The 15,809-nt window shown below is 39.4% G+C and overlaps 1 protein-coding gene and 1 long non-coding RNA gene across 2 annotated transcripts in view; one reads left to right on the plus strand and one right to left on the minus strand.

Annotated features, from left to right (window-relative positions):
- The window catches only part of LOC132159554 (uncharacterized), a 1,375,546-nt gene that overhangs the window by 327,514 nt on the left and 1,032,223 nt on the right, over positions 1-15,809 (plus strand). The window lies entirely within an intron of this gene.
- The window catches only part of LOC132159593 (uncharacterized), a 200,473-nt gene that overhangs the window by 154,812 nt on the left and 29,852 nt on the right, over positions 1-15,809 (minus strand). The gene's annotated exons all lie outside the window — the stretch shown is intronic.

Raw genomic sequence — 15,809 nt, forward strand, 5'->3', positions numbered from 1 at the left:
GAAGACGACAGAGCTCATGTGATCATTCTCTTCTCTCGGATGATCTCATTCTGATGAGTCCTTTATTTTTGCTTCTATTAGTGTTACTGTGTGACATAAACTTGTACACATTAACTTACTGAACATTTCCCAAACTGTAATGCCAGACTAAAATATGTTGAATGCAACATTTTGAAATATGATTCATACAAATTGAAATACAACATTTCATTGCATCTAAATGTTGTAGGACTCATTTTAGCTCACATTCTCCGGTGATTTTTTTTTTTTTTTTTAAGTGCCCATATTATGGGTAATGAAAGGTTTATGTTTTGGGAGTCCCAAACAACCAGTTGACATGCATGCAAGGTCAAAATAACACATTCATTGTCTTATAATATGCATTTATTTTTACCTTACTTGCTCAATGACTCCCAAATTATTCATTTTTCCAAACAACTGATGCTAATCTGTGTTGATTGGTCTCATTTTTATTTCGTCATGCCTGATAAAGCCAAGTACAGAGGTGTGTTCAAATTCATGCAGCACTGCATTTATTTTTGAACAGATGATGCTGTATTAAGCAGTATAAAAAGTTTTTCTTTTGCTCATGAAAACGTTGGTTTATGGGTGGGGTTAATTAAGGGGGATCATTTTGATTGCATTATTGAGTAACATCCTGCAGTTTGAAAACACCCACAAATTCAGAAGCGCCCACTTTTGCTCTGCAGTGAGCTCAATCTCGAATAAAGCAGAGTTTGTGAGCACAGTTCTGCTTTGTGTATAGTGTTACCAGGGAAACCGCTATTTTACTGCTCCAAAATCGGCACCTAATGGCAAAGAATGAATTTGGATTTTAATTCAGACCAATGTGAAAAGACCAACTAATGGGTGGGCAATATGCTAATATTTCATGTTGACGTCAACATGAAAAGGCTCTTCGACTCTTTCTTTTGAGAGACAGTAACTTGGTGCACTTTCAGATTGAAAACTTTGCAGGAGTTTTCATTTGCTTAAAGCTGTGTTACACACTGCATGAAAGGTAATTTTCAAAAATCCATAATAGGGGCATTTTAAAATGCATACTAAAGCCGAAAACATGATTTGTACGTCATAATTTTTAATGCTGCATTTGTAACTTAAGTGACGTAATTTTATTGACATAAGTAATCAAATTCCATACATTTTAAACGTAACGCATTAATTTACTGCATAACCAGGAAAAGTTATTTGTTTACAGTAAGTTACCCAACTCTGCATATATATATTTGCATATCAGTTTTCACTTTTCATTGTAGAATTCATTGTAGAAGATGTCTTTAGGGATTAATATTGCTAACTCTTTTCCCCAGCACTGACAAGTTGTCTCATCTTTTATCTCATCTGCCAAATATGAGATTTTACAACTTTCTGTGTTTTCACTGTTTTATGCTTAGTGGCACTATTATACATCTCTTGAATGAGACCAGAATTTCCTGATCAAAAGCACAGATGATGAAAACACAGAAACGAGCGATCTCATGTGTAAGCAGATGCATATGAAAAATAATGCAATCATCAACAGTTAACAGCATATAAAGAAAAACGACCTAATGTCATAGAGTAAAATGTCAATCCAGGAAGAGGTAAAGAACTGTGAAAGCTTTTGGAGTGCTGATGGACACAATGTGCTTAATCCATGCTTTCATCATCATACTGATATAATCCAGATGCAGTCTTTGATGAAAACATGTTTTTTTTTCAGCTTTTTGCTCCAAATTTAGATTTTTTAGAAAATGTACATACATTCAAGTGTTGATAAAAAAAGAAAATTGTTTAAAATTAGACGGTCTGTTCTTTATTTTTATGTATTGCATGTTGAGATATTCATACAACAAAATTTCTGGGTACAATGGAATTTTAGTGAAAATATAAAAAACGCTGGCAGTGTTAAACGAGTTAAGCTAAATTAAAGAATAGCTGATTAATTAGAAACATTTTCATTCCTTTTCTAGACTCTCTGACTGTGGTATCACTGAAGAGGGTTATAAAGCTCTGGCTTCAGCTCTGAGATCAAACCCTTCACACCTGATGGAGCTGGATCTCACAGGAAATGATCCTGGACAATCAGGAGTGAAGGAGCTCAGTGATTTACTACAGGATCCAAACTGTCAACTGAAGACACTGAGGTAAGACGTGATGAAATAATAAAAATAAACTAAATGCAGGTGAATTATTTATATAAACATTTGTCAGGGTTCTGCCTTGGCAACTGTGTCTATTTTGTCTTTGTTTAGTGTTTCTCTGTTCTTCCTGTGTATGACCACATATCTTTGTCTTTGTTTATGTTGGCCATGTGCTTCTTTCGTCCTGGCCCCTTGTTTCACTTTACCACGCCCCCTCGTTTAGTCCTTGTTTGGTGCTCATTAATTGATTGTTCTCAGCTTGTGTTTGTGTGCTTTCCTATTTATTGTGCTAATTTCCCTCATGTGTTTGCTGGTTTGTTTTGTATGTGAGTTAGTGTTTGTTTAGCTTGCTAGCTGATCTTTACTAATAAAGTTTTTCCTTGTCTGTTAAAGTCTGGTATTTATTAGTTTAAGATTATCTTGTCACTGTTTATTCTAGTTTAAGTTTTTCTTTTTGTTTGGATCTCATTTTTAATTTCTCTTGAGTTTGACTTGTTCTTTCAGGTATTTATTTTCCCCTTTGAGTTATTTTTTGGTTAGTCTTTCCAGTTATTTCTAGAACTTTATTTTGTATTTGTTTCTTTTACCTTTTTGGTTTACTTTGGTTAGTTAGCTTTGGTTATCTCTCTAGTTCCCCTTTTATCTTGTTTCTAGGTCATAGCATTCTTGTCTGACTTTTTGCTCTTGTTTTGTATTATTATTTATTTGTTCTCTTGTTGTCTTAAGTCTTGTCTAGCGTTTTGTGAGTTCTGTCTGTTCCTGTCTTGCCTGCTGCTTTCTCCCTGGCCACTGGGTCTCCCCGCCTTGAGGTCTGACGTATGTGGCTTCACCTCCATAGACAAGTGCCCCTGGTTCCTAGTGCTGTGGTCTGGTCCCTTGCACAGCCTCCTCTACAGTCCTGCATTCGGTTGTCACCCAGGGCCCTCCTCAGTGGTCACCCCCCCCCCCCCCCCCCATCTGTATGCCCTATCCTACTGTCTGGACCATTCAAGCCACTTCCTCCTATTGTGCTTTGTCTAATTTGTCAATAAACATCCCTTGTTCATTCTGCATCTGGGTCCTCTCCCTCAGTAACCTTGACAGAACGAACCAGCCAAGTCAGGACCCAGCAGAATGAGTCTCAAGATCCTACCCCCTGCAAATGCTCAGGAGAGACTGCCTGCCCCGCCAGCAAGGCCTGGGTGCACTTCGGCAGCAGGGGCAAGAGGTGAGGGCCTTTGCCCAATTCTTTTGGACTATGTCCAGTGGCCTTGAGTACCAGGATGCAGCCCTTAAGGATGTCTTCAACCTCTCTTTGGACGATCCACTGCCTCAGTGGGAGATGGAGCAATTGAGGATCTTGGACTTTTGGAACTTTTCCAATTATTTGCACCACCGCAAGTATTGGCAGATACTTACACCTACAGTGATCACCCCACTCTCCCTCATCCATCGAGTCAAGTCCCTGATCATCTTTTGACTCCCACTGAGAAAAGGAGAGCAAGAAGAATGAGGGCGGCCAAAGCTGCTACATCTGCCATTGAAACCTCTGTGCTGGTTCCAGCCTCCGAATCGGCTGAATCTCTCACAGTCACATCTGAGTCAACCACGTGCTCTGAAGTAGTCAAGCTCATGGAAGCTGTGAGGGTAGTTCCCCTGTTAGCCCCTATTCCTGTGTCAGCCAAGCCTGTTCTAGTTCATCCAAAGCCAGTCAAGTCCAGTCCTGAAAATTATGTGTCAACGTCTGTTCAAGTACGTCAAGATCTAGGTGATGTGACCGCTTACAGGCCCGGGAGGCAAAGGGGTAGGAGGGATCGTGCCAGGTGTGCTAGAGACCTTAGTCTGGAGATCCTTCCTGCAGTTTCCCCGGAAGATCTCAAGTGGTCTGCTGCTTCATTCATGACCCTGGAGTCCAGTGGCGAGCAGCCATCCCCAGAGCTCGCTCCATCGTCGGCTCCAGCCCCAGACCTCGCTTGAGTGTTGTTTCCAGCCCCTGTGTCTAGCCCAGAGAGGACTCCAATCTCTGTGGGCCCAGCGGGTAATTCCACAGCCCCGAGGACGGTCAAGATGTAACTCCCACCCCGGAGGGCAGCTCAGCAGCCCCCAAGGGCGGTCAAGATTCCACTACCGAGTCCGTTCCAGTAGCCCCCGAGGGTGGTCAAGAATCTACTCCCGAGTCAGTTTCAGTAGCCCCGGAGGCCAGTCCAGAACCAATTCCCGAGTCCGTTCCAGTAGCCCCAGAGGGAAGTCCAGAACCTATTCCTGAGTCCATTCCAGTGGTCCCGGAGGGCAGTTCTGCAGCACCTGTGGAAAGTCAAGAGTCTCCCCCTGAACCTGCTCCATTGTCGGCTCAAGCTCCCAAGTCCGCTTCATTCCAGAGTCTGTCAAAGTCTGCTACAGTTTCAATCCAAGAGCTCTCAGAGCCAGTCCCAGCCCCCATTCCTGATCCAGTCCAACTTCAGGAGGGGCTACCTTAACATACTCCAATCTCCAGAACTCTCCACTTCCTCTATCACTTTCAAGCCATCACTTGTCAAGCCGGTCAGTTCTTCTACTTATGCCACCACCCGAATCCCTATGGCCCAGTCTTCTCTGCGGCAAGGCTTTAACCATACTAAAACCATGCCTGCTTCCTTCAGCTCTACCCTGTCAGGCTACACCCCTGGACTTACTCCCACCCTTCCCATCCCCTTTCATGTGCTGCCTGGTTGCTTTGGTCCTGCAACATCTGCACCCCACTGGACTTGGTTGCCTGGTTTGGATGCCAGGAGGTATCCTTTGGGAGAGGGGTACTGTCAGGGTTCTGCCCTGGCAGCTGTGTCTATTTTGTCTTTGTTTAGTGTTTCTCTGTTTTTTCTGTGTATGATCACATGGCTTTGTCTTTATGTTGGCCATGTGCTCCTGTCGTCCTGGCCCCTTGTTTCACATTATCACACCCCCTCGTTTAGTCCTTGTTTGGTGCTCATTAATTGATTGTTCTCGCCTTGTGTTTGTGTGCTTTCCTATTTATTGTGCTTATTTCCCTCATGTGTATGCTGGTTCATTTTGTATGTGAGTTATGCCGCGTTTCCACCGAAATTGCCCAGAACATTTGTACCAGGAACTTTTTTCCCCAGGAATTTTTTCCCCCAAGACCTGTTGCTTTCTGCGTTTCCACCACGGTGTAAAGTACCGGGAAGATTAGGCAAATAGTCTTGTGATGTAGGTCTGCGCACGTTTCTCAATACAAAGTATGCTGATTTTGGACGTGCATCCTCAGTAGTTCAGACTTTGTGCATTCGACTCGGGAGTGTGATGTCCGCGACGACACAAGTCCGGTAAATTTGCAAACAGTAGCGTACTTGATAACATCAGTCAGCTCGCCTTGGCTACTGCAATTTTCCTCTCTTTATATTTACATTAAAACAAAATGGGATATCAAATACCACTGCCTCCTTTCGTTTTCATTTAAACATAATAACAGCTGCAGTAATGTACTTAGTTCAGGGATATGTGTATATATGCAGCCATTAAAATGAAATGAAATATTATATAAATTTGCCTCTTTTATTTTCATTTTAACATATAGATAAATCGAATACAGACCAAATATAACCTGTTAGATTTACCCAAAACGAATTATATTTTGTTTAACCACTAAAGAGACATCAAAGCCAGCGGCACATATCAGAAGATCTAGCCGAGGGGAGGCTGCTCTCAGCGGATAAATAAGCACTGAGCTCCCGCTGATCGCGTGGAGCTTACCGTCTCCGAGACCGGCGAAACACATTTTTAAATAGACGCTTTCTTTATAAATAAACCACAGATTTGAGTTTTAAACAACTTCATTCTCGACTAAAATACTTTTAAAATTACATTTCATGACACAATAACAGTAATATTTAGAAAATTATCCGAATAAATGGTGGTTGAACTCAACCAATGCTGCGTGAACTGAACCAATCAGGATGTTTAGCACCCAAGTCCCACCCCCGAAAGTTCCGGAACTTTGAAAAAGTACCACCTCGCCAGCAGGGACTTTCTGAGGGGCATTTTTTTTACCCAGAACTTTATTTAGTTCCTGGTTCCTGCGGTGGAAACACACAAAGTACCAGGCCAAAGTCCCTAGTTCCTGGGTAAAGTTTCTGCGGTGGAAACGCGGCATTAGTGTTTGCTTAGCTTGCTAGCTGATCTTTACTAATAGAATTTTTCCTTGTCTGTTAAAGTCTGGTATTTATTAGTTTAAGTTTATCTTTTCACTGTTTATTCTAGTCTAGTTTAAGTTTTTCTTTTTGTTTGGATCTCATTTTTAATTTCTCTTGAGTTTGACTTGTTCTTTCCAGTATTTATTTTCCCATTTTGAGTTATTTTCTTGGTTAGTCTTTCCAGTTATTTCTAGAACTTTATTTTGTATTTGTTCATTTACCTTTTTAGTTTACTTTGGTTTGTTAACTTTGGTTATCTCTCTAGTTCCCCTTTTATCTTGTTTCTAGGTCATAGCATTCTTGTCTGACTTTTTGCTCTTGTTTTTTATTATTATTATTATTTCTTTGTTCTCTTGTTGTCTAAGTTTTGTCTAGCGTTTTGTGAATTCTGTCTGTTCCTGTCTTGCCTGCTGCTTTCACCCTGGCCACTGGGTCTCCCCGCCTGGAGGTCTGACTTTGGCTTCACCTCCATAGCCAAGTGCCCTTGGTTCCTGGTGCTGTGGTCTGGTCCCTTGCACAGCCTCCGCTACAGTCCTGCACTCGGTTGTCACCCAGGGCCCTCCTCAGCGGCCCCCCCCCACCCCCCACCCCCCCGCCCCCCAACAGCCTGCTCCACCGTTGTATGCCCTATCCTACTGTCTGGACCATTCAAGCCACTCCCTCCTATTGTGCTTTGTCTAATTTGTCAATAAACATCCCCTTTTCATTCTGCATCTGCATCTCCCTTGGCAACCTTGACAATATTATATCACTAATGCAGACCTGCTGTATTAATTTAAATTCAAGAAAAACTATTTCACATTTCTGTCCATCATATTTGGATGCTTTTTTTCATCAAGTTTATTTGGGAATTAAATTATATCCTACTTCATCTCTTCTGCAGGTTTTTGAGTCCTGCTGCAAATGAAGCCTGTCAGTATGTGACTGGAATTGTGGGTAAAAATCCATTACTCATGAGAGAACTAAATCTGAGTGAAAATGAACTAGGAGTCACACGAGTGAATCAGATCACTGCTTTACTGCAGGATAAACACTGTAAACTCAGCACACTACAGTGAGTATTATTAATGTAGATTATAGTGCACATTTAATCGGTTAAAGAAATCAGGTGACCTAAACAGTTCTCAGTAATCACAAAATGTTGGAATCGAGCGATTTGTGTTTGTAAATTCTCCCTCTCCTGTTTAAAATGTTAGGCTGTGTGGTTGTGGTCTAACAGAAGAAAGCTGTTCAATTCTTGCTACAGTCCTGAGATCAAACTCCAGTCTGAAAGAACTTGACATGAGCAACAATAATCTGCAAGATTCGGGAGTGAAGAAACTCCAGAACGGATTAGAAGATACAAACTGCACACTGGAGAAACTTGGGTGAACCAGTGTTTGAATTTAATAATAACAATAACTATGTCTTTTGAGTTTTAATAATTATTTATTTTGATCAAATAAAAATTACTGTAGTAAACCAAAGAAGAGGGAAAGACATGCTTGGTTTCAGATGATGAATTATGTTTTTCCCCTCTGACCAGAAGAGGAAAGAATAAACAAAATACATTAGACATTTTTTCTATATTAAAATGTTTTGTAATAACATTATATAACATATTGCTTTTGTCTTCCTCTAGTCTTTCAGACTGCAGTATCACTGAAGAAGGTTATAAAGCTCTGGCTTCAGCTCTGAGATCAAACCCTTCACACCTGATAGAGCTGGATCTCACAGGAAATGATCCTGGACAATCAGGAGTGAAGGAGCTCAATGATTTACTACAGGATCCAAACTGTCAACTGAAGACACTGAGGTGAGATATGGTGTAATAAAAAAATATAAATGAAATGCAGGCTCATACTTACCTTATGTGATAAAGTACGCTAATACAAAATAAATATTATGCAGGTAAATTATTTATGAAATTCTGCTTCATCTTTCTTTCTTTAGGTTTTTGGGACCTGATGCAAATGTAGCCTGTCAGTATATGACTGGAGTTGTGGGTAAAAACCCGTTACTCCTGAGAGAACTGAATCTGAGTGAACATGAACTAGGAGACACACGAGTGAATCAGATCGCTGCTCTACTGCAGGATAAACACTGTAAACTCAACACACTGATGTAAGTTTTTTTTAATATATTTGTTACAGTGACACTTAAGATCTTGCTGCTATGTTTGTTTTATCTATCTTTTATAAGAGAGTGCTGACTGAAATACCATATATGAATTTTATGTGCATATAATCATCATCATCATCCCCACCAGTAATATTTAATACATACCCGTCATACATACTGTCAACTAATACATACCCGGAAATATTAAGATGAAACTAAATCTGTTTTCTCAAATCTGCAGTCTGAATAACAGCGATATCACAGAAGAAGGTTGTCATGTTCTGGCTGCAGCTCTGAATTCAAATCCATCAAATCTGAAAGAGCTGAATCTGAGTAAGAATAAACTAGGAAACTCAGGAATGAAGATTATTTTGACTCTGTTTGAAAATGTAAAGTGTAGACTGGAAAAGCTGAAGTAAGTATTTTAAAAGTGTAACCCATTAATTAAACAGCTTTTAACGGGCATGTGGAAGGTTCACTTAATTATACATTTGCAGAATTTCCATCATTTTTGTGGAATGATGTTTACAGCATTTCACCAGATTTGAAGCAAAGTGTAAACAAAAAGACTTAAGTCACTGTGCAGTTTTACACCAAAACAAAAGCTTGAGGCCTTAGCATTCAAAGATCAAGAAATAAGACGTAAATACTACTACAACCCGAATTCCGGAAAAGTTGGGACTTTTTTAAAATTTTAATAAAATGAAAACTAAAAGACTTTCAAATCACATGAGCCAATATTTTATTCACAATAGAACATAGATAACATAGCAAATGTTTAAACTGAGAAAGTTTAAAATTTTATGCACAAAATGAGCTCATTTCAATTTTGATTTCTGCTACAGGTCTCAAAATAGTTGGGACGGGGCATGTTTACCATGGTGTAGCATCTCCTTTTCTTTTCAAAACAGTTTGAAGACGTCTGGGCATTGAGGCTATGAGTTGCTGGAGTTTTGCTGTTGGAATTTGGTCCCATTCTTGCCTTATATAGATTTCCAGCTGCTGAAGAGTTTGTGGTCGTCTTTGACGTATTTTTCGTTTAATGATGCGCCAAATGTTCTCTATAGGTGAAAGATCTGGACTGCAGGCAGGCCAGGTTAGCACCCGGACTCTTCTACGACGAAGCCATGCTGTTGTTATAGCTGCAGTATGTGGTTTTGCATTGTCCTGCTGAAATAAACAAGGCCTTCCCTGAAATAGACGTTGTTTTGAGGGAAGCATATGTTGCTCTAAAACCTTTATATACCTTTCAGCATTCACAGAGCCTTCCAAAACATGCAAGCTGCCCATACCGTATGCACTTATGCACCCCCATACCATCAGAGATGCTGGCTTTTGAACTGAACGCTGATAACATGCTGGAAGGTCTCCCTCCTCTTTAGCCCGGAAGACACGGCGTCCGTGATTTCCAACAAGAATGTCAAATTTGGACTCGTCTGACCATAAAACACTATTCCACTTTGAAATAGTCCATTTTAAATGAGCCTTGGCCCACAGGACACAACGGGGCTTCTGGACCATGTTCACATATGGCTTCCTTTTTGCATGATAGAGCTTTAGTTGGCATCTGCTGATGGCACGGCGGATTATGTTTACCGACAGTGGTTTCTGAAAGTATTCCTGGGCCCATTTAGTAATGTCATTGACACAATCATGCCGATGAGTGATGCAGTGTCGTCTGAGAGCCCGAAGACCACGGGCATCCAATAAAGGTCTCCGGCCTTGTCCCTTACGCACAGAGATTTCTCCAGTTTCTCTGAATCTTTTGATGATGTTATGCACTGTAGATGATGAGATTTGCAAAGCCTTTGCAATTTGACGTTGAGGAACATTGTTTTTAAAGTTTTCCACAATTTTTTTACGCAGTCTTTCACAGATTGGAGAGCCTCTGCCCATCTTTACTTCTGAGAGACTCTGCTTCTCTAAGACAAAGCTTTTATAGCTAATCATGTTACAGACCTGATATCAATTAACTTAATTAATCACTAGATGTTCTCCCAGCTGAATCTTTTCAAAACTGCTTGCTTTTTTAGCCATTTGTTGCCCCCGTGCCAACTTTTTTGAGACCTGTAGCAGGCATTAAATTTTAAATGAGCTAATTAAGTGGATAAAAGTGTAAAAATTCTCAGTTTAAACATTTGCTACGTTATCTATGTTCTATTGTGAATAAAATATTGGCTCATGTGATTTGAAATTCCTTTAGTTTTCATTTTATTAAAATTTAAAAAACGTCCCAACTTTTCCGGAATTCGGGTTGTATTATAACTGTATCATACCAACCATTCTCCAAACTGCTTGTTCAGTGTAGGGTTGTAAAAATGGTTTAGGCTTAAGTATTTTATCATAAAATGCAATATATATATATATATATATATATAATATTTATTGTTGGTGCCAGACGGGCCGGTCTGAGTATTCACAATCTGCTCAGTTACTGGGATTTTCATGCACAACCATTTCTAGGGTTTAAAAAGAATGGTGTGTAAAGGAAAAAACATCCAGTTTGCAGCAAAGCATATGTGAAGCCACAGCACACACAACCTTGAGGCGGATGGGCTACAACAGCAGAAGACCCCACCGGGTACCATTCATCTCCACTACAAATGGGAAAAAGAGGCTACAATTTGCACGAGCTCACAAAAATTGGACAGTTGAAGACTGGAAAAATGTTGCCTGGTCTGATGAGTCTCGATTTCTGTTGAGGCATTCTGATGGTAGATTTAGAATTTTGTGTAAACAGAATGAGAACATGGATCCATCATGCCTTGTTACCACTGTGCATGCTGGTGGTGGTCATGTAATGGTGTGGGGGATGTTTTCTTGGCACACTTTAGGCCCCTTGGTGCCAATTGGCCATCGTTTAAATGCCACGGCCTACCTGAGCATTGTTTCTGACCATGTCCATCCCTTTATGACCACCATGTACCCATCCTCTGATGGCTACTTCCAGCAGGATAATGCACCATGTCACAAAGCTCGAATCATTTCAAATTGGTTTCTTGTACATGACAATGAGTTCACTGTACTAAAATGGCCCCCACAGTCACCAGATCTCAACCCAATAGAGCATCTTTGGGATGTGTCTGAACGTGCCCTGGATGTGCATCCCACAAATCTCCATCAACTGCAAGATGCTATCCTATCAATATGGGCCAACATTTCTAAAGAATGCTTTCAGCACCTTGTTGAATCAATGGAACATAGAATTAAGGCAGTTCTGAAGGCGAAAGGGGGTCAAACAAAGTATTAGTATGGTGTTTCTAATAATCCTTTAGGTGAGTGTATATTAGGCCCTGTCCACGCGGAGACCCATTTAGCTGTATACGCATACATTTTGTATTGTATAGATGTTTTGTCCACATGGATCAGGCATTTTGGGAGAGTGAAACCGAATGGATAAATCTGAAAACGCCACCCTTGTGTTTTCGTGTGGACAGCACTGTATACTGCATGTATACTGAGTCTGTTTTGTGGTTTCGCGTGGAAGCAGATATTTCTTTATATGAGGAAATATAAAAGATCAAATAGGGAAAGCTCTGACTTTGTGTGGAAGTAGCCTTACTTTAGAGTATGATTATCATCGTAAATCTCATATTGCTGGATAAAATTAATAGCTAAACCAATTAGATGCATAATTGTGTATAGATATTTTTATTTTATTTGTTCTCTCTTCTATAGGTTGAACTTCATCAGTATTACAGGTGAAGGTTGTGCTGCTCTGGCATCAGCATTTAATTCAAACCTCAGAGAGCTGGATCTGAGTGAGAATCAACTAGGAAACTTGGGAGTAACAGAAATCTCCAGTCTGCTGAGAAATTCACAATGCACACTACAGATACTCAGGTCTGAATTAAGTTAATTTAAACATGAATCAGTGTACAGCTAAAGCTCCAACTGGTCTGTAAACTGGCATTGTGTAACAAGGAACAAGTCAGTAATGTTACTTCCAGTAGTGAAAAACATGATTGTGTAGAAAGATTTATAAAGTATTGATAAACAGAATGCATTTTTGAGGTGCTGGGAAATATAAACATCCAAATTATGTGAGGAATGCTAATAGTAATGAAGTCATGTTTTGATCTTTGTTTTTAACTTGGATGTTTTCACCTTTCTGCAGACTTTCAGACAGCAGTATCACTGAAGAAGGTTATAAAGCTCTGGCTTCAGCTCTGAGATCAAACCCTTCATACCTGATAGAACTGGATCTCACAGGAAATGATCCTGGACAATCAGGAGTGAAGGAGCTCAATGATTTACTACAGGATCCAAACTATCAACTTAAGACACTGAGGTGAGATGTAATGAAATGATACAAAGTAAATGACATTCTGTTTAGTATTAATACAAATATTATTTCACTAAAGCAATCTTTTGTGCCTAGGTGAATTCAAGATAAACAATTTCTCATTGTTTCCCATAAGAGTCAGATGCTATTTTTATTAAATCAAGTTTAGTAGAATCCCAGACAGCAAGCAGTTTCGGCACAGATCGAGCCCACATCTGGCCCGCATGGATTTCACACGGGCCAGATGTGTGCCAGATCTGGGCCAACACTATGTTGCTGTCTGGGATTGAATTCTGCTTCATCATCTCTTCTGCAGGTTTTTGGATCCTGCTGCAGATGAAGCCTGTCAGTATGTGAATAGAGTTCTGGGTGAGAACCTGTTACTGCTAAGAGAGCTGAATCTGAGTAAACATGAACTAGGACTCTCAGGATTGAACAAACTTTCTGTGGTACTGCAGGATAAACACTGTAAACTCAAAAAACTGATGTAAGTTTTAACATTATCATGATATTTTTAATACATTTGAACTTGCTGGGTGTTTTATGTATCGTTTACCAGGCCGTGTTGACTTTTAACTAACTCTTGATAAATATTTGTTTGAAACTGCTTTCATTTGTATCTGTATTTTCTGTGAACACAGTCTGAATAACAGCGATATCACAGAAGAAGAGTCATATATTCTGACTGCAGCTTTAAATTCAAACCCTTCAAATCTGACAGAACTGAATCTGAGTGGAACTAAACTCAGAAACTCCGGAATGAAAATCTTCTCAACTCTGTTTAAGAATGAACAGTGTAGACTGAAAAAACTGATGCAAGTATCTCATGTTGTGGACTAAAATAGTAATAGCCAAATTTACTAGTTGCACAATTGTATGTCAACCTTATTTGTTTTTCCTCTTTTCTACAGGTTTAATTGCATCAAAATTACAGAAGAAGGTTGTGCTGCTCTGGCATCAGCATTTAGTTCAAACCCTTCAAACCTGATCGAGCTGGATCTGAGTGGAAATAAACTAGAAAACTCTGGAGTGACTGAAATCTCCACTCTATTGGCAAACTCTCAGTGCACACTGCAGATACTCAGGTTTGAATTTGGAGAATTTAAACATGAACAGAAAATTTATGTCAGTAATATATTTTACAGTAGTAAAAATCAGTAGTATGAATTTGTCTAAAAATATTTTGGCAACATTGTCACATAGCATTTTTTGGGCATAGATAATTCTAAATACCATAATCTGAAAAAGAAAATCTTGAAAATCTCCTAATTGAGTAACTGAATACATTTGAGACATTGCTCATGTCTTCATCTAGACTTTCAGACTGCAGTATCACTGAAGAAGGTTATAAAGCTCTGGCTTCAGCTCTAAGATCAAACCCTTCACACCTGATAGAGCTGGATCTCACAGGAAATGATCCTGGACAATCAGGAGTGAAGGAACTCAGTGATTTACTACAGGATCCAAACTGTCAACTGAAGACACTGAGGTGAGATGTGATAAAACAATACATTATTAATGATATGCAGGCTCAATATTCATACAAAATATAATTTTGTGCATCTAAGCGTTCTGTGCAATTAGATACAAATTTCAACACCGTTTAGTTTAGGTACAAGAAACACTACAGGTTAAAAAGAAATTATAGATGTGCTGATATTCAGTAGTTTGGTATTAACTTTTTCTGAATGCACCTAATTTCCATTAAGCCCATATTCCCAACACTGTGTCGCTCTGCAGCAGATCTGTGAGTCTCCAGTTCTTCACAAACATGCTGCGTCTAGAATGATATTGAGACCAATAAGAATGCTAATGTCATTGTCCATATTTGAACTGAAAATATTTTTCTCCTTCTGCTCTTCGGGACATTTCTTTAAAATAAATATTTGGACGTTAAAAAGTATTTTTTTATGTTCAAAGTAAAACAGTAACTAGAGCTTGTCATTAGAAACAATAATGTATTCTGTCTTGACAACATGTATTGTATGGCAATGGATATTTATTTCAGAATAACTGAATCCTACTTTTTCAGGTTTTTGGGTTCTACTGCAAATGAAGCCTGCCAATATGTGATAAAAGTTAAGGGTGAAAACCCGTTACTCCTGAGAGAACTGAATCTGAGTGAACATGAACTAGGAGACACACGAGTGAATCAGATTGCTGCTCTACTGCAGGATAAACACTGTAAACTCAACGCACTAATGTGAGTATCTTATATAATTTAACACGTATTTGATAATATTATTTTCTCATTTGTTTGAGCCAGAGGAGTCACAATATGAAGTATTACAGTTAAACAGGCCATTATAAACAAAAATAATTATAAAATTGAATTTAGTCTTAAAATTTAGGCCAAGTAAGTTTGATATTGGGTCAGTAATTATTTAATTTACTGTAGAGGGAAGAACAATGGTTCTCTTTGTGGCTAGGTGCCATATGATCGCATGTGTGTATTCTTCCATTCTACGGTTCCTCTCTTGGTGAGCCTGTGTCTTTACCTTGGCAGACTCCGCTCTGCCATTCCTGGCGGTGTATCCTCCCTTCTAACCGGCTATGCTCCTCAGCAAAAAACCCGATTATGCATTGCATCAGCTGCCTAGTTATACTCGTGTTATGATCAGCAGCAGCTGGATGCAATTATCGAATGCCAATGTGCATTGGCGCATTTAGTATACAATTAAAGTACATTGGTCTCTCTCTGAGATCCCAATTCATTGGTCTGACGTCTCTGTTCCCTCCTTCAGGGAAGAGGGTTATGCACGTAACCGAGACATTTTTTTCCAGAACTTACAAACCCCTCAAAATGGTTTAGTGCGCGATTTAGAACAAAGCAAAGTAGTGATGTACCAACTAATCGGGCACCAGTCCTTATTGGCTGATGTTCACACTAAACCTTTATTCCTGATTAAATACAATTTTTATTGATTTGGTTTTTGAAATGGCAGCAAGCACACATACAGTACTATAATGATTGCAAGCTGGATCAGATTAATTTTCGTAAATTGTTGTTTTTTCATGGTTCACAGTGAGTAATGTTAAGAGCTGTATGAGTATTGTTCTTCATTAATTCATGGTAACTAATTTAGTTAACTAAGGAAACCTTACTGTATGTAACTG

Source organism: Carassius carassius, chromosome 16, assembly GCF_963082965.1.
Source record: "Carassius carassius chromosome 16, fCarCar2.1, whole genome shotgun sequence".
Classification (NCBI taxonomy): Eukaryota; Metazoa; Chordata; class Actinopteri; order Cypriniformes; family Cyprinidae; genus Carassius; species Carassius carassius.